Raw genomic sequence first — 20,474 nt, 5'->3', positions numbered from 1 at the left:
TGCATTCTCACTCACCCCCTACCACATCCCACCTCCATCACAGTCCCCTGGCAACCACTAATCTATTCTTCATTTCTCTAGTTTTGTCATTTTGAGAATGTTATATAAATGGACCCATACAGTATGTAACTTTTTGGACTTGCCTTTTTTCATTAAGTATAATACCCTTGAAGTGCATCTAGGTTGTGGCGTGTATCAACAGTCCATTCATTTTTAGTGCCGAGTGGTATTCCATAGTATGGATGTAAAGTAGTTTGCTCAACCATTCACCTGTTGAACAGCATTTGAGTTACCAGTATTTTTCTATTTTTATTTATTAACATTCATGTACAGGTTTTTATATGAATATAAGTCTTCATTTCTTTGGGTAAATATCCAGGAATGTAAATGCATGGCTTTATGGTAACTGAATGTTTAGTTTTATAAACACACACACACACACACACACACACACACACACACAAACTTCAACAGTGTTTTTCATAGTGCCTTTACTATTTGCATTCCCACCAAGAATGTATTAGACATCCAGCTTCTGTGTAAGAAGAAATATGAACTATTTTTCATTTGACTATTATAAATAGGTCTGTGATGATATTGCACATCTGAATTTGCATTGTCCTTATGGCTAATTATATTGAACCTATTTTCATGTGCTTATTTGTCACTTGTATAGTATTTATCCTCTTTGGTGAAATGTCTGCTCATGTCTTTTGACCTTTTTCTAATTGGATTAACTTTTTTCACTGTTGAGTTTTGAGCACACTTTATATATTGTTGGTACAAGTCCTTTGTCAGATATATGGTTTGTGAATAGTTTCTTCCAATATGCACCCTGAGTTTTTCTCTTAACATTGTCTTCACAGTGCAAAAGTTTTGAATTTTGATGAGGTATGATATATGCATTTTTTTCTTTTACAGGTTGTGCTTTTGGTGTCATGTCTTAGAATGCTTTGCCTATCCCTAGGTCCCAAAGATTTTATCCTATGTTAACTTTCCAAAACTTTTACAGTCTTACATTTTCTGTTTAAATCTACGTTCTATTTTGAACTAATTTTTGTATAAGGTGTGAGGATGGTTTTATATACTACTTGGATAACTCAAATTTAATTAAAAATAAAATCAGAGGTGGTAATAATATAGGTTAAACACACCCTATATTTCCCTATTCCAATTCAGTCTCCATTTTGAAGATAGAGAATCTTCTTTTTTTCCAAGTTTTTATTTAAATTCCAGTTAGTTAATATACAGTGTAATGTTAGTTTCAAGTGTACAATCTAGTGATTCAACACTTACATAAAATACCCTGTGCTCATCACAAGAGCCTCCTTAATCCCCATCACATATTTAAACCCAACCCCGCACCCACCTCCCCTCTGATAACCATCAGTGTGTTCTCTATAGTTGAGTCTGTTTCTTGGTTTGCTTCTCTCTTTTTTCCCTCTATGATCATTTGTTTTATTTCCTAAATCCAACATATAAGTGAAATCATATGGTATTTGTCTTTGCTGACTGACTTGTTTCACTTAGCATAATATTCTCTGTCTTCATCCATATCATTGCAGATGGCAAGATTTAATTCTCTTTTACAGCTGAGTAATATTCCATTGTGTATATATATCACATCTTCTTTATCCATGCATCAGTCAATGAACATTTGGGCTCTTTCCGTAATTTGGCTATTGTTGATAGTACTGCTATAAACATCAGGGTGCAAGTGTCTCTTCGAGTCAGTATTTTTTTATCCTTTGGGTAAATACCTAGTAGTGCAATTGCTGGATTGTAGGGTTGTTCTATTTTTAACTTTTTGAAGAACCCCCATCCTGTTTTTTAGAGTGGCTGCACCAATTTACATTCCCACCAACAGTGTAAGAGCGTTCCCTTTTCTCTGCATCTTCACCAATACCTGTTGTTTCTTGTGTTGTTAATTTTAACCATTTTGACCGGTTTGAGGTGATATCTCATTGTAGTTTTGATTTGCATTTCCTTGATTATGAGTGATGTTGAGCACCTTTTCATGTATATATGGCCATCTGTATGTCTTCTTTAGAAAAATGACTATTCGGGGCACCTGGGTGGCTCAGTCGGTGAAGCGTCCTACTTCAGCTCAGGTCAAGATCTCCCAGTTCGACCCCTGCTCAGACTCTGTGCTGACACCTCAGAGCCTGGCGTCTGCTTCAGATTCTGTGTCTCCCTCTCTCTCTGCACCCCCACCCCACTTGCGCTCTCTCTCTCTCTCTCTCTCTCTCTCTCTCTCTCTCTCTCTCTCTTAAAAACAAATAAACATCCAGATGGCCAACAGACACATGAAAAGATGCTCAATGTCACTCCTCATCAGGGAAATACAAATCAAAGCCACCTGAGATACCACTTCACACTGGTCAGAGTGACTAAAATGAACAAATCAGGAAACTACAGGTGCTGGCGAGGATGTGGAGAAATGGGAACCCTCTTGTACTGTTGGTGGGAATGCAAACTGGTGCAGCCACTCAGAAAAACAATGTGGAGGGGCGCCTGGGTGGCGCAGTCGGTTAAGCGTCCGACTTCAGCCAGGTCACGATCTCGCGGTCCGTGAGTTCGAGCCCCGCATGGGGCTCTGGGCTGATGGCTCAGAGCCTGGAGCCTGTTTCCGATTCTGTGTCTCCCTCTCACTCTGCCCCTCCCCCGTTCATGCTCTGTCTCTCTCTGTCCCAAAAATAAATAAATGTTGAAAAAAAATTAAAAAAAAAAAAGAAAAACAATGTGGAGGTTCCTCCAAAAATTAAAAATAGAATTACCTTATGACCCAGCAATAGCACGGCTAGGAATTTACCCAAGGAATACAGGAGTGCTGATGTATAGGGGCACATGTACCTCAATATTTATAGCAGCACTTTCAACAATAGCCAAATTATGGAAAAAGCCTAAATGTCCATCAGCTGTTGAATGGATAAAGAAGTTGTGGTTTATATATACAATGGAATACTACTTGGCAATGAGAAAGAATGAAATCTGGCTATTTGTAGCAACGTGGATGGAACTGGAGGGTATTATGCTAAGTGAAATCAATCAGGCAGAGAAAGACAGATACCATATGTTTTCACTCATATGTGGATCCTGAGAAACTTAACAGGAGACCATGGGGGAGGGGAAGGGGAAAAAAAAGTTACAGAGAAGGAGGGAGGCAAACCATAAGAGACTCTTAAATACAGAGAACAAACTGAAGGTGGACAGTGGGGGGGGGGGGGGGCGTGGGGGTGAAGGAAAATGGGTGATGGGCATTGAGGAGGGCACCTGTTGGAATGAGCACTGGGTGTTGTAGGGAAACCAATTTAACAATAAATTATATATTTTTAAAAAAAAATTTTTTTTTCAACGTTTATTTATTTTTGGGACAGAGAGAGACAGAGCATGAATGGGGGAGGGGCAGAGAGAGAGGGAGACACAGAATCGGAAACAGGCTCCAGGCTCTGAGCCATCAGCCCAGAGCCTGACGCGGGGCTCGAACTCACAGACCGCGAGATCGTGACCTGGCTGAAGTCGGACGCTTAACCGACTGCGCCAGCCAGGCGCCCCAACAATAAATTATATTTTTAAAAAAACAAATAAACATTAAAAAAAGGAAAGTGACTATTCTTGTCTTTGGCCTATTTTTAAACTGGATTATTTGTTTTTTGGGTGTTCAGTTTTATAAGTTCTTCATATATTTTGGATACTAACTCTTTTTAAAAATTTTTTTTTACATTTATTTATTTTTGAGAGACAGAGTACAAGTACAGGAGGGGCAGAGAGAGAATGAGACATAGAATCCGAAGCAGGCTCCAGGCTCTGAGCTGTCAGCACAGAACCTGACGAAGGGATCAAACTCACAAACTGTGAGATCATGACCTGAACTGAAGTTGGACGCTTAACCGACTGAGCCACCCAGGTGCCCCTTGGATACTAACTCTTAATCAGATATGTTATTTGCAAATATCATCTCCCATTCCATAGGTTGCCTTTTAATTTTGTTGATTGTTTCATTCACTGTGAAGAAACTTTTTATTTTGATGAAGTTCTAATAGTTTCTTTTTGCTTTGTTTCTCTTGCCTCAGAAGATGTATCTAGTAAGAAGTTGCTAGGGCCAATGTCAAAGAGGTTGCTGCCTGTTTTCTCCTCTAGGATTTTAATGGTTTCCTGTCTCAAATTTAGGTCTTTAATCCATTTTGAATTTATTTTTATGTGTGGTGTAAGAAAGTGATCCAGTTTCATTCTTCTGCATGTTGCTGTCCAATTTTTGTTGAAGAGACTGTCTTTTTTCACATTGGATATTCTTTCCTCCCTTGTTGAAAATTAATTGACCATACAGTTGTGTGTCTATTGCTGGGTTTTCTATTCTATTCCATTGATCCTGTGTCTATTTTTGTGCCAGTACCATATTGTCTTGATTACTACAGCTTTGTAATATAATTTGAAGTCTGGAATTGTGATGCCTCCAGTTTTGCTTTTCTTTTAAAAGGTTGCTTTGTCTATTTGAGGTCTTGTGGTTCCATTCAAATTTTAGGATGGTTTTTTCTATCTCTGTGATAAATCCTGTTGATATTTTGATAGGGATTGCAATAAATGTGTAGGTTGCTTTGGATAATATAGACATTTGAACAATATTTGTTCTTCCAGTCCAGGAGCATAGAATGTCTTTCCATTTCTTTGTGTCATCTTCAATTTCTTTCATCAGTACTTTATGGTTTTCATAGTACAGATCTTTGGCCTCTTTGGTTAGGTTTATTCCTAGGCATCTTATTATTGTTGGTGCCATTGTAAATGGGATTGTTTCTGTGGTTTCTCTTTCTGCTGCTTCAGTATTGGTGTATAGAAATGCAACACATTTTTGTATGTTGATTTCATATCCTGCGACCTTACTGAATTCATGTGTCAGTTCTAGCAATTTTTTGGTGGAATCTTTCAGGTTTTCTGTATAAAGTATTATATCATCTGCAAATAGTGAAAATTTGACTTCTTCCTTGCTTATTTGGGTGCCTTTTATTTTTGTTGTCTGATTGCTGTGACTAAGACCTTGGTAAAGAATCTTTCTAACATACAATTAAAATCATGTCACTCAGCAGCTTAAAATTTTTCAATGACTCCTCACTTAGTGTAAATTCCAAACTCCTTAATGTGAGCAAAAGTCTTCACATAACTTGGGACTTATCTAGTCTAATTTTGCCATCCTGCCCTCTACTCTCCAATCACATTGCACAATCTAGCCACAGTGAAATTCTAAGTTCCTAAAAATGCATTGCTAACTATCACCTCCAGTTTTCCAAATATGTTTGAAATATTTCCAAATTCTGATTTTCCTGGTTAGCTCCTAACCATCCTTTTCATATCAGTTTGGTCATAATTTCTTTCAAGAAAGCCTTCCCTGACTCCCCAGTCTGTATTGTGTGCCTCTACTATGTTCTTTCATAAAACTCTGTATGATCCTTATTATGGCACTTTTCAGATTGTATTATAGTTGTCTAATTTTCTGCATCTTACCTCCAAATTGTGAGTCTCACAAGAACAAAGATTGTTGCTATTTTGTTCATCATTATTTCACAGATAACTAACCCATTGCCTAAATCATTATTGATGTTCAACAAATATTTGTAGAATGAATACAAAAGGACATAAAATATTAGAATAATATAATTGACAATGTTGAACAAATTTAGCATATTGTTAGAAGTTATTTTTAAATATCTACAGAAAAGTTATAAAAGTTATTGTATAATATGCTATGAAGTAAACTCAAAAGCTTTAAAAATAGGAAACTCAGAAGACAAATTCTCTGACCACACTTTAATTATAACAAAAGTTAAATAAAAAACAAAATGAAAACACCTGGAACATTTTAAACTTCACTTTAAATATGCTGGACAGAATAAAATTCTCTTTTTTAATTTTTTAAATGTTTATTTTTGAGAGAGAGAGAGGGAGAGATAGAGCATGAGCAGGGAGAGGTGAAGAGAGGGGGAGACACAGAATCTGAAACAGGCTCCAGGCTCTGAGCTGTCAGCACAGAGTCTGACATGGGGCTCAAACTCACAAACCATGAGATCATGACCTGAACCGAAGTCAGATGTTCAACCGACTGAGCCACCCAGGCACCCCTGGACAGATAGAATTCTTAGAAAACTTTTTAGAAATCATAATAATTAAATGAAAAACTTCTGATTTCTGGACTGACATGTAAAGAGCTTGGAAGTCACCATTCCTGTTCTCACAACAAGAAAAAATGCTGAAAACTGAAAATCAACAACCCTTCTTAGATCTATCAGAGAATTGAAGTCACAGGGCAAGACTCTTCCACAAAAACTGGAAAGGCAAAGAAGACAGGTGGATATAGAAAATCATAGTTTTGTAGGAGCAGAATTGGCTAATTGTTGGAGACTCAGCATGTATTAGTTTGAGAGATTAAAATATCCTGGAGGTCCAGCCTTAGAGGAGATTCCACATTTTCAAGAGTTTTACCTCAGGGAATCCCACCATGCTTTCAGGGTAAAGGTCAGAGAAAAATCCCCTCATGTTTCCAGCAGGGGGAGGGGAAAACTAACCATTTGAAATACACCCTGAATGTTCTATTTTCCTTAACAAAGCCCTGTCCTTAAGAGAAACCACTCTATCAAAACTATAATGAGATATCACCTCAAACCTGTCAGAAGGGCTAAAATCAACAACACAAGAAACAACAGGTGTTGGCAAGGATTTGGAGAAAAGGGAACCCTCTTGCACTGTTGGTGGGAATGCAAATTGGTGCAGCCGCTCTGGAAAACAGTATGGATGTTCCTCAAAAAATTAAAAATAGAATGACCCTACAATCCAGCAATTGCACTACTAGGTATTTACCCAAAGGATAAAAAATACTGACTCAAAGGAACATTTACACCGTGATATTTTTAGCAGCATTATCAACAATAGGCAAATTATGGAAAGAGCCAAATTCCCATCGACTGATGAATGAATAAAGAAGATGTAGTATATATACACAATGGAATACTATTCAGCCATAAAAAAGAATGAAATCTTGCCATTTTCAATGATGTAGAAGAAGCTAAAGTGTACAATGCTAAGTGAAATAAATCAGTCAGAAAAAGACACATACCATATGATTTCACTCATATGTGCAATTTAAGAAACAAAACAAAGAAGCAAAGATTAAAAAAGAGAGTCAACCCAAGAAACAGAGTTAACTATAGAGAACAAACTGATGGTTACCAGAGGGAGGTGAGTGGGGGTATGTGTGAAATAGGTGATGAGGGTAAAGAGTGATGAGCATGGGTGTTGTATGGAAGTATTGAATCGCTAAATTGTACATATGAAACTAATATTACACTATATGTTAACTAATTGGAATTTAAATAAAAATTTTTTAAAAAAGAGAAGCAATTTTACCACAGCCTGATGTGAATTTTACCAGAGTCTAAATGGTTTGAGGGAAAGAAAATCCATATTCCAGAATTTTCCATTGTTCTTGGTGGGGGAAGATAAATACCCCATTCTAGTCTGAAGCACTTGTGAAGGTCACACCCCAGAAACACAAATTCACTAAAAGACTGAGATAGGAGATTTCTAACATAACTGTATTTGCGTATTATTATTTTCAGTATACTGTTTGACTCAGCTTGCCAGTATTTTATTTATAACTTTAACATATATATCCATAGGTAAAATGGATCTATAATAACTTTATTGATGATGCATTTCTTAGTGTTTTGTGTTAGGGTTTTGCTAGCTTCATATAATGAATAAAGTATTTTTCAATATTTTCCCGTGTTCTGAGATACTTTCTATAGGCTTTGAATGAACTGTCCTTTGACATTTTCTAAAATTTAACCAAATTTTGTAGGGTTCAGATCCCCTTTTTCTTTGTTGGTTATTGGCCTACGCATTTTTACATCTTTACTTATTTGAGGTAATTGGTATTCTTACAAAAGATTTTCCCCTTGAGATTTTCAAAAGTGAAATATTTCTTATATATATCATAATTTTCCCTCTGCATCTACTATATTATCCTTCTTTTCAATTAAGTGGAATTATTGATAATAATTACCGATAATAATCAGTAATTATTTTACATTGACTATATTGCCTGAGATTTGTCTACTTCATTGTCTTTTTTCTAAGAACACTTCTTGGAATTATTTATAAAACAATTTTTCTGTGTTCTAGTTATTTTGTTTTTTATATTATAATTTTCTTCTTTTTGCTTTATTGTGTTCTTTTTATAACCTTTTGAGTTGACTATTATTTGACTTTATATTTGAATAGAGTTTTCATAGTATTTAATGAATTTAATTTAGCTTTAATTTTTAAATATTTTATTAGACTCTAGTTTTAAGAGCATATGTAGATTTATAGAAAAAAAATGTACAGAAAGTACAGAGAATTCCCATTTTCCTCTTTATACACATACAGAGAGAGCCAGAAAGACAGAGAGGGCTTCTCCTATTATTTTGCATTAATGTAGTACATTTGTTGTAATTTATGAACAAATTCTGATATATTATTTTTAATAAAGTCCACAGTTTACATTAGGGTTTTCTCTTTGTGACATACACTTCTGTGGGTTTTGACAAATGTATAATGTTATGCACTCACCATTAGGGTATCATGCAGAATAGTTTCACTACCCTAAAAAAAAACTGTGATCCCCAATTTCATCCCTCTTCCATCTCCCTGAACCCTGGCAACCATTGGTCTTTTCACTATTTCCATAGTTTTGCCTTTTTTCCACAATGTTGTGTACTATACTATATTCCATATAGTATGGAATCAGACAGTATGTAGCTTTTTCAGACTGACTTCTTTCACTTAGTAATATGCATCTAAGGTTCCTCCATGTCTTTTTATATAGCTTACTTCTTTTTATCACTCCATTGTCTGGGTATACCACAGTTTATTAACCATTCACGAACATCTTAGTTACTTCCAATTTTTGGAAATTATGCACAAAACTGCTATAAATATTTGTGTGCAGGTTTTTGTGTGGATATAAGTTTTCAACTCCTTTGGGTAAATACCAAGGACACAATTGCTGGATCATCTGGAAAGAGTATGTTTAGTTTTGTAAGAAACCACCAAATTGTCTCCCAAAGTGGTGATACCATTTTGCATTCCCACCAGCAATGAATGAGAGTTCCTTTTGTTTTTGGTGTTGTCAGTGTTTTGGATTTTAGCCCTTCTAATAGGCATGTAATGATATCTCATTGTTATTTTAATTTTCAATCCCCTAATGTTCTACAATGCTGAGCATCTTTTCATATGCTTATTTGCCATCTGTGGATCTTCTTTGGTGAGATTTCTGTTCAGATCCTATGCCTATTTTGTAACTGGGTTGTTTGCTTTCTTTATTGTTGAGTTTTAAGAGTTCTTTGTGTATTTTGAATACAAGTCCTTGATAACATATGATGTGTTTTGCGAATATTTTCTTGTAGTCTGTGTCTTGTTTTTTGTGTTTTTTAAAATTCTTTTAGCAGTGTCTTTCACAGAGCAGAACGTTTTAATTTTAATGAAAACTAACTTATTGTTTTTTCCCACAGATTGTGCTTTCCGTGTTGTGTCTAAAAAGTTATCACTAACCCGAAGGTCACCAAGATTTTCTCCTATGATATCATCTAGAAGTTAGATCGTTTTGCATTATAATTTAGACTTAGCATCCATTTAGGGTTAACTCTTGTAAAAGGTATGTTTTGTGTAAATTTAGAATGAATTTGGCAGTATGTACAAAATAACTTGCTGGGATTTTTGATTGGGGTTTTGACTGTTTGAATCTATAGATCAATTCTTACTAGTCTTACCAAGTCTTCCTTTCCATAAACACAGAATATCTACTCATTTATTAAGATCATTTTATTTCTTTGATTAGAATTCCATAGAGTTTTTTTTCTTCCTCAGCTTTATTTAGGTATAATTGACAAATAAAAATTGTATGTATTTAAGGTATACGACGTGATCTTTGATGTATGTATATATTGTAAAGTAAATACCATAATCTACCTAATTAACATATCCATCACTTCACATATTTACCTTTTTGTGTATGTGGTGAGAACACTTAAGATCTACTTTCTTAGCAAACTTCAAGTATACAATACAGTATTATAAACTAGAGTCACTATGCTGTACATCTCTAGAATTTATTCATTCTGCATAACTGAAACTTTGTATCCTTTGACCAACATCTTTCCCACCACCAGCCCCTGGCAACCTTCATTCTAGTCTCTGCTTCTAAGAATTTGACCTTCTTTAGATTCTACATATAAGTGAAGTCATGTAATTTTTGTCTTTCTGTGTCCTTGTATAGATATTGTACATATTTTGTAAGGTTTATACCTAAGTATTTCATTTTTGTGCTAATGTCAATGGCATTGTGTTTTAAAATTTATATTTGAATTGCCCATTTCTGGTATATTTGAAAGCGATTGACTTTTGTGTATTAACCTTGTATCCTGCAACCTTCCTGTAGTTTCTTATTAGTTCCAGGAGTTTTGCTTGTTTGCGTTTTTATTTTTTGATCAATTTTTCTACATAGATGGGCATACCATCTACAAAGACAGTTCTATTTCTTCTTCCCAATCTGAATATCTTTTATTTCCTTTTTTTTTCTTATTGCATTAGCTAAGACTTGGAGTACAATGTTGAATAAGAGTGGAAGAGTGATGAGTGGCAGTATTCTTGTCTTGTTCCTATCTTAGTAGTAAAGCATCTAGTTTCTCGCCTTTAAGTATGTTAAGCTGTAGGATTTTGAAGATATTCTTTATAAAGTTGAGGAAGTTTCTCTTTATTCTTAATTTGCTGAGAGTTCTTATCATGAATGAGTGCTGGACTTTGTCCAAATGATTTTTCTGCATTTACTGATATTGTCATATAATTTTCTTTTTTATCCTGTTGATGATAAATAACATTAATCGATTTTTGAATGTGAAATCAATCTTGCATACCTGGAATAAATCCCACTTGTTTGTGGTCTATAAATTTTTCTGTACATTGTTGGATTTAATTTGACAATATTTTGTTAAGGGTTTTTGCATCTATGCCTATGAAACATATTGGTTTTTGATTTCCTTCCTAATACTGTCTTTGTCTGGTTTTGGTGGACTTATAGACTGAATTAGGAACTGTTATCTCTTCTGTTCTTTGGAAAATATTGTAGACAATTGGTATCATTTCTTCTTTAAATGTTTGGTAGAATTTCTCAGTGAAATAATCTAAACCAGGTGCTTTCTGTTTGGGAAGACTATTATTAACTGCTGATTCAATATCTTTAATTAGATATAACCCTACTCAGATGACCTATCTTTCTTTGTAAGTTTTGGTAGATTGTGCCTTTTAAGGAATTAGTCTATTAAATCTAAGTTGTCAAATTTACGAGTTACTGTTGTTCATTTTATTATTTTATTATCCATTTAGTGTCCATGAGATCAGTTGTGATGGCCCATCTTTCATTTCTGATATAAGTAATTTCTGTCTTCTTTTTTTTTTTCTTGGTAACTCCAGCTAGAGTTTTATCCGTTTTATTGATTTTTTTCTCTATTAATTTCCTGTTTTCAGTTTCATTAATTTTTAACCCTATTTTTATTTCATTTCTTCTGCTTAATTTGGATTAAATTTGCGCTTCTTTCTCTAGTTTCCTAAGGTGGAAGCTTAGATAATTGATTTGTAGATGTTTCTTCTCTTCTAATATATGTATTCAATGCTATAAATTTCCCTGTAAGCACTACTTTTGCCATATCCCACAAATTTTTTAATTTATTTTTTTAATATGAAATTTATTGTCAAATTGGGTTCCATACAACACCCAGTGTTCATCCTAACAGGTGCCCTCCTCAATGCCAATCACCTACCCACCCCTCCCTCCCACTCCCCATCAACCCTCAGTTTATTCTCAGTTTTTAAAAGTCTCTTAAGGGTTGGCTCTCTCCCTCTCTAACTTTTTTTTTCCTTCCCCTCCTCCATGGTCTTCTGGTAAGTTTCTCAGGATCCACATAAGAGTGAAAACATATGGTATCTGTCTTTCTCTGCATGACTTATTTCACTTAGCATAACACTCTCCAGTTCCATCCACATTGCTACAAAAGGCCAGATTTCATTCTTTCTCATTGCCAAGTAGTATTCCATTGTGTATGTAAACTACAATGTCTTTATCCATTCATCAGTTAATGGACATTTAGGGTCTTTCCATAATTTGGCTATTGTTGAAAGTGCTGCTATAAACATTGGGGTACAAGTGCCCCTATGCATCAGCACTCCTGTATCCCTTGGGTAAATTCCTTATAGTGCTATTGCCAGGTCATAGGATAGATCTATTTTTAATTTTTTGAGGACTCTCCACACTGTTTTCCAGGGTGGCTGCACCAGTTTGCATTCCCACCAACAGTGCAAGAGGGTTTCCGTTTCTCCACATCTTCTCCAATATCTATAGTCTCCTGATTTGTTCATTTTAGCCACTCTGACTGGCGTGAGGTGGTATCTGAGTGTGGTTTTGATTTGTATTTCCCTGATGATGAGTGACATTGAGCATCTTTTCATGTGCCTGTTGGCCATCTGGATGTGCTCTTTAGAGAAGTGTGTATTCATGTTTTCTGCCCATTTCTTCACTGGATTATTTGTTTTTCAGGTGTGGGGTTTGGTGAGTTCTGTATACATTTTGGATACTAGGTCTTTGTGTGACATGTCATTTGCAAATATCCTTTCCCATTCCATCAGTTGCCTTTTAGTTCTGTTGGTTGTTTCCTTTGTAGTGCAGAAGTTTTTATATTCATGATGTCCCAATAGTTCATTTTTGCTTTTAATTCCCTTGCCTTTGGAGATGTGTCAAGTAAGAAATTGCTGCGGCTGAGGTCAGAGAGGTCTTTTCCTGCTTTCTTCTCTAGGGTTTTGATGGTTTCCTGTCTCACATTCATGTCCTTTATCCATTTTGAGTTTATTTTTGTGAATGGTTGTAAGAAAGTGGTCTAGTTTCATTCTTTTGCATGTTGCTGTCCAGTTCTCCCAGAACCATTTGTTAAAGAGACTGTCTTTTTTCCCATTGGATATTCTTAAAAAAATTTTTTTAATGTTTATTTATTTTTGAGACAAAGAGAGACAGAGCATGAGCAGAGGAGCATAGAGAGAGGGAGGGAGACACAGAATCTGAAGCAGGTTACAGGCTCTGAGCTGTCAACACAGACCCCAATGTGGGGCTCGAACTCATGAGCTATGAGATCATGACCTGAGCTGAAGTCAGACACCCAACTGACTGAGCCACCCAGATGCCCCTCCATTGGATATTCTTTCCTGCTTTGTCAAAGATTAGTTTGCCGTACTTTGGTGGGTCCATTTCTAGAGTCTCTACTCTATTCCATTGGTCTACGTGTCTGTTTTTGTGCCAATACCATGCTGTCTTAATGATTACAGCTTTGTAGTAAAGGCTAAAGTCTGGGATTGTGACGCCTCCCGCTTTGATCTTCTTCTTCAATATTACTTTGGCTGTACGGGGTCTTTTGTGGTTCCATACAAATTTTAGGATTGCTTGTTCTAGCTTCGAGAAGAATGCTGGTACAATTTTGATTGGGATTACATTGAATGTGTAGATAGCTTTGGGTAGTATTGACATGTTTTAACAATATTTATTCTTCTAATCCATGAGCATGGAATGTTTTTCCATTTCTTCGTATCTTCTTCAATTTCCTTCATAAGCTTTCTATAGTTTTCACCATACAGATCTTTTACATCTTTGGTTAGGTTTATTCCTAGGTATTTTATGATTCTTGGTACAATTGCGAATGGGATCAGTTTCTTTATTTGTCTTTCTGTTGCTTCATTGTTAGTGTATAAGAATGCAACTGATTTCTGTACATTGATTTTGTATCCTTTGCTCAATTCATGTATCAGTTCTAGTAGACTTTTGGTGGAGTCTATCGGGTTTTCCATGTAAAATATCATGTCATCTGCAAAAAGTGAAAGCTTGACTTCATCTTTGCCAATTTTGATACCTTGGATATCCTTTTGTTGTCTAATTGCTGATGCTAGCACTCCCAATACTATGTTAAACAACAGTGGTGAGAGTGGACATCCCTGTCGTGTTCCTGATCTCAGGGAGAAAGCTCTCAGTTTTTCCCCATTGAGGATGATATTAACTGTGCGCTTTTCATAAATGGCTTTTATGATGTTTAAGTATATTCCTTCTATCCCGACTTTCTTGACAGTTTTTATTAACAAAGGATGCTGAATTTTGTCAAATGCTTTTTCTGCATCAATTGACAGGATCATATGGTTCTTTTCTTTTCTTTTCTTTTATTAATGTGATGTATCACATTTATTGATTTGCAAATGTTGAAAGAGCCCTATAGCCCAGGAATGAATCCCACTTGATCATGGTGAATAATTATTTTTATATGCTGTTGAATTCGATTTTCAAATATCTTATTGAGAATTTTTCCATCCATATTCATCAGGGATATTGACCTGTAGTTCTCTTTTGTTGCTGGGACTGTGTCTGGTTTAGGAATCAAAGTCATGCTGGCTTCATAGAATGAGTCTGGAAGTTTTCCTTCCCTATTTATTTTCTGGAACAGCTTGAGAAGGATAGGTATTATCTCTGCTTTAAATGTCTGGTAGAATTCCCCAGGGAAGCCATCTGGTCCTGGACTCTTATTTGTTGAGAGATTTTTGATAACTGATTCAATTTCTTCACTGGTTATGGGTTTGTTCAAGATTTCTATCTCTTCCTGTTTGAGTTTTGGAAGTGTGTGGGAGTTTAGGAATTTGTCCATTTCTTTCAGGTTTTCCAGTTTGTTGGCATATAATTTTTCATAGTATTCCCGGATAATTGCTTGTATTTCTGAGGGATTGGTTGTAATAATTCCATTTTAATTCATGGTTTTATCTGTTTGGGTCCTCTCCCTTTTGTTTTTGAGAAGACTGGCTAGAGGTTTATCAATTTTGTTTATTTTTTTAAAAAACCAACTCTTGGTTTCGTTGATCTGCTCTACTGCTTTTTTAAATTCTACATTGTTTATTTCTGCTCTTATCTTTATTATTTCTCTTCTTCTGCTGGGTTTGGGGTGTCTTTGTTGTTCTGCTTCTATTTCCTTTAGGTGTGCTGTTAGATTTTGTATTTGAGATTTTTCTTGTTTCTTGAGACAGGCCTGGATTGCAATGTATTTTCCTCTCAGGACTGCTTTCACTGCATCCCAAAGCATTTGGATTGTTGTATTTTCGTTTTCATTTGTCTCCATATATTTTTTAATTTCTTCTCTAATTGCCTGGTTGACCCATTCATTCTTTAGCAATACATGCTTTAACCTCCATGCTTTTGGAGGTTTTCCAGAGTTTTTCCTGTGGTTGATTTCAAGTTTCATAGCATTGTGTTCTGAATTTTTTTTTTAACGTTTATTTATTTTTGGGACAGAGAGAGACAGAGCATGAACAGGGGAGGGGCAGAGAGAGAGGGAGACACAGAATAGGAAACAGGCTCCAGGTTCTGAGCCATCAGCCCGGAGCCTGACGCAGGGCTCGAACTCACGGACCACGAGATCATGACCTGGCTGAAGTCGGACGCTTAACCAACTGTGCCACCCAGGCGCCCCCATAGCATTGTGTTCTGAAAGTATGCATGGTATGATCTCAATTCTTGTATACTTATGCAGGGCTTTTTGTGACCCAGTCAGTATGTGGTCTATCTTGGAGAAGGTTCTATATGCACTCGAGAAGAAAGTATATTCTGTTGCTTCGGGATGCAGAATTCTAAATATATCTGTCAAGTCCATCTGATCCAGTGTATCATTCAGGGCCCTTGTTTCTTTATTGATCCTGTGTCTAGATGATCTATCCATTGTTGTAAGTGGAGTATTAAAGTCCCCTGCAATTACCACATTCTTATCGATAAGGTTGCTTATGTTTGTGATTGTTTTATATATTTGGTGGCTACCGTATTTGGTGCCTAGTCATTTACAATTGTTAGCTCTTCCTGATGGATAGACCCTATACTTATATAATGCCCTTCTTCATCTCTTGTTACAAGCTTTAATTTAAAGTCTAGTTTGTCTGATATAAGTATGGCTACTCCAGCTTTCTTTTGACTTCCAGTGGCATGATAGATAGTTCTCCATCCCCTCACTTTCAATCTGAAGGTGTCCTCAGGTCTAAAATGAGTCTCTTGTAGACAGCAAATAGATGGGTCTTGTTTCTTTATCCATTCTGATACCCTATGTCTTTTGGTTGGAGCATTTAGTCTATTTATATTCAGTGTTATTATTGAAAGATATGGGTTTAGAGTCATTGTGATATCTGTAGATTTCATGCTTGTAGTGATGTCTCTGGTACTTTGTGGTCCTTGCAACATTTCACTCACAGAATCCCCCTTAGGATCTCTTGTAGGGCTGGTTTAGTGGTGATGAATTCCTTCAGTTTTTGTTTGTTTGGGAAGACCTTTATCTCTCCTTCTATTCTGAATGACAGACTTGCTGGATAAAGGATTCTTGGCTGCATATTTTTCCTGTTCATCACATTGAAGATTTCCTGCCATTCCTTTCTGGCCTGCCAAGTTTCAGTAGATAGGTCTGCCACTACTTTCATGTGTCTTCTTTTGTAAATTAGAGCTTGTTTATCCCTAGCTGCTTTCAGAATTTTCTCTTTATCCTTGTATTTTGCCAGTTTCACTATGATATGTCATGCAGAAGATCGATTCAAGCTATGCCTCAAGGGAGTTCTCTGTGCCTATTGGATTTCAATGCCTTTTTCCTTCCCCAGATCATGGAAGTTCTCGGCTATGATTTGTTCAAATACATCTTCAGCCCCTTTCTCTCTCTCTTCCTCTTCTGGAATTCCTATTATGCGGATATTGTTCCATTTGATTGCATCACTTAGTTCTCTAATTCTCCCCTCATACCCCTGAATTTTTTGTCTCTCTTTTTCTCAGCTTCCTCTTTTTCCATAATTCTATCTTCTAATTCACCTGTTCTCTCCTCTGCCTCTTCAATCAGTGCTGTGGTCGCCTCCATTTTATTTTGCACCTCATTTATAGCATTTTTTAGCTCCTCATGACTATTTCTTAGGCCCTTGATCTCTGTAGCAAGAGATTCTCTGCTGTCCTCTATGCTTTTTTCAAGCCCAGCGATTAATTTTATGACTATTATTCTAAATTCTTTTTCCATTATATTGCTTAAATCTTTTTTGATCAGTTAGCTGTTGCTATTTCCTGGAGTTTCTTTTGAGAATTCTTCCATTTTGTCATTTTGGGTAGTCCCTGGGGTGGCTCCAAACTCCAGGTCACTTCCCCTGTGCTGTCCTGAGAAATTTGTGTTGGTGGGCAGGGCCGCAGTCAGACCCAATGTCTGGCCCCAGCCCACCTCTGGGGCCAAAGTCAGACTGGTGTGTACCTTATCTTCCCCTCACCCAGGGGCAGGACTCACTGTGGAGTGGTGTGGCCCCTGTCTGGGCTATTTGCACATGGCCAGGCTTGTGGTGCTGCTTTGATGGGATCTGGCGTATTAGCTGGGGTGGATCCACAAAGTGCACAGGGGCAGGAGGGGCAGGCTTAGCTTGCTTTGCTATAGGTGGTCCCCTGTGGGAGAGGCCCTGCAGCACCGGGAGGGAGGCAGACCTGTCGGAAGGATGGGTCCACAGAAGCACAGCGTTGGGCATTTGCACAGTGCCAGCAAGTTCGGTGATGGGAACTGGTTCCCTTTGGAATTTTGGCTGGGGGATGGGAGAGGGAGGTGGCACTTGCCCGCGCCTTTGTTTCCCCACTGAGCTGAGCTCTGTCTTCCGGGGCTCAGCAACTCTCCCTCCCTGTGCCCTCTCACCCTCCCTGCTCCGTGAGAGCAGAGGTGTTGACTTTTAACATTCCAAATATTAAGTCCTGCTGGCTGTCAGCACTCATGGAGTCCAGCCCCTCCGCTTTTGCAAGCCAGACATGGGGGGGCTCTGCCTTGTGGGGCAGGCTGCCCCTCCACTGCCCCACCTCCCTCCCACCAGTCCTTGTAGCATGCACTGCCTCTCCGCCCTTCCTACCCTCTTCCATGGGCCTCTTGTCTACGCTTGGCTCCAGAGAGTCTGTTCTGCTAGTCTTCTGGCAGTTTTCTGGGTTATTTAGGCAGATGTGGGTGGAATCTAAGCAATCAGCAGGACGAGATGAGCCCAGAATTCCCCTACGCTGCCATCTTCCCCTCTGAGTAACCCATATCCCACAAATTTTGATAAGTTATATTTTCCTTTTCATTTATTTCAAAATATTTTTTAAATTTCTTTTGAGACTTCATCTTACATCCATGTGTTATTTGAAGTGTGTTGTTTAATCTCCACATATTTGGGGGTTTCTAGTTGTCTGTCTGCTTAATTACACTGTGATATAAGAGCAACCATTGTGTGATTTTTATTCTTTTAAATTTGTTAAGGTGTATTGTATGGCCCAGAATGTGGTTTGTCTTGATGAATATTCCACGTCAGCTTGAGAAGAATGAATATTCTGCTGTTGCTGGATCAAGCATTCTATAAATGTCAGTTAGATCAAGTTAATTAATGGAGCTATTAACTTTAATTACTTACTGATTTTCTGCCTTCTGGATCTGTTAATTTCTGACTGAGGGATGTTGAAGTCTCCAACTATAATAATGTGTTTGTCTACTTCTCATTGCAGTTCTATTAATTTTTGCCTCATATATTTTAGGCTTTGTTTTTAGGCACATATACATTAAATATTGTTGTGTCTTAGAACATCAACCCATTTATCATCATATAATTTCCCTCCTTATCCTTGAAATGTTTACTTGCTCTTTCGTCTGCTTTATCTAAATTCATAAATGCACTCTAGTTTTCTTTTGATTGGTAGTAGCATGGTATATCACTCTCCATCCCTTGACTTTAAAAAAAAATTAACGTTTATTTATTTTTGAGACAAAGACAGAGGGAGAGTTGGGGAGGGGTAAAGAGAGGGAGACACAGAATCTGAAGCAGGGTCCATGCTCTCAGCTGTCAGCACAGAGCCTGACATGGGGCTCAAACCCACCAACCACAAGATCATGACCTGAGCCAAAGTTGGATGCTTAACCAACTGAGCCACCCAGGTGACCCCCACTTTACTTTTAACAAAAAATGTTTATTTATTTTGAGAGAGAGACAGAAAGAGGAGAGAGAACTCGAGCAGGGGAAGGGCAGAGAGAGAGAGAGAGACAGAGAATCCCAAGCAGTCTCCATGCTGTCAGTGCAGAGCCTCACAAACTGTGAGACAATGACCTGAGCCAAACTCTAGAGTCAGACACTTAACTGACTGAGCCACCCAGGCGCCTCTCCATCCCTTTACTTTTAATTTATCTGTCTTAATATTGAAAGTGGTTTTCTTGTAGATAACATATAGTTAGGTATTGGTTTTTTTATTGACTCTGATAGTCTCTACCTCTTAATTGGTGTATACAGAGTATTTACACTTAAAGTCATTATTGATATAGTGGATTAACATCTACATTATTTGTAACTGTTTTCTATTCATTGTCCTTTTTCTTTGTTTCTTTTGCTTTTGACCCTTGTTTTGCTTTCTTTGGTTATAATTGTGTGTTTTATATGGTTCTGTTTTTTTCTCCCCTCTTAGCATATTACTTATAGTTATTTTAAAATTTTTAAGTGTTTTCCCTAGAGTAAATATACATTTGCAATTAATCTGCATCCACTTTCTTTTTTTTTATCAATATATGAAATTTATTGTCAAATTGGTTTACCATACAACACCCAGTGCTCATCCCAAAAGGTGCCCTCCTTAATACCCATCACCCACCCTCCCCTCCCTCCCACCCCCCATCAACCCTCAGTTTGTTCTCAGTTTTTAAGAGTCTCTTATGCTTTGGCTCTCTCCCACTCTAACCTCTTTTTTTTTTCCTTCCCCTCCCCCATGGGTTCCTGTTAAGTTTCTCAGGATCCACATAAGAGTGAAAACATATGGTATCTCTCTTTCTCTGTATGGCTTATTTCACTTAGCATCACACTCTCCAGTTCCATCCACGTTGCTACAAAAAGCCATATTTCATTCTTTCTCATTGCCACGTAGTATTCCATTGTGTATATAAACCACAATTTCTTTATCCATTCATCAGTTGATGGACATTTAGGCTCTTTCTATAATTTGGCTATTGTTGAGAGTGCTGCTATAAACATTGGGGTACAGGTGCCCCTATGCATCAGTACTCCTGTATCCCTTGGGTAAATTCTTAGCAGTGCTATTGCTGGGTCATAGGGTAGGTCTATTTTTAATTTTCTGAGGAACCTCCACACTGCTTTCCAGAGCGGTTGCACCAATTTGCATTCCCACCAACAGTGCAAGAGGGTTCCTGTTTCTCCACATCCTCTCCAACACTTATAGTCTCCTGATTTGTTCATTTTGGCCACTCTGACTGGCGTGAGGTGATATCTGAGTGTGGTTTTGATTTGTATTTCCCTGATAAAGAGCGACGCTGAACATCTTTTCATGTGCCTGTTGGCCATCCGGATGTCTTCTTTAGAGA

The sequence above is a fragment of the Prionailurus bengalensis genome, chromosome X, assembly GCF_016509475.1.
Source record: "Prionailurus bengalensis isolate Pbe53 chromosome X, Fcat_Pben_1.1_paternal_pri, whole genome shotgun sequence".
Taxonomy (NCBI): Eukaryota; Metazoa; Chordata; class Mammalia; order Carnivora; family Felidae; genus Prionailurus; species Prionailurus bengalensis.
Note: the sequence above shows the minus strand (reverse complement) of the source record.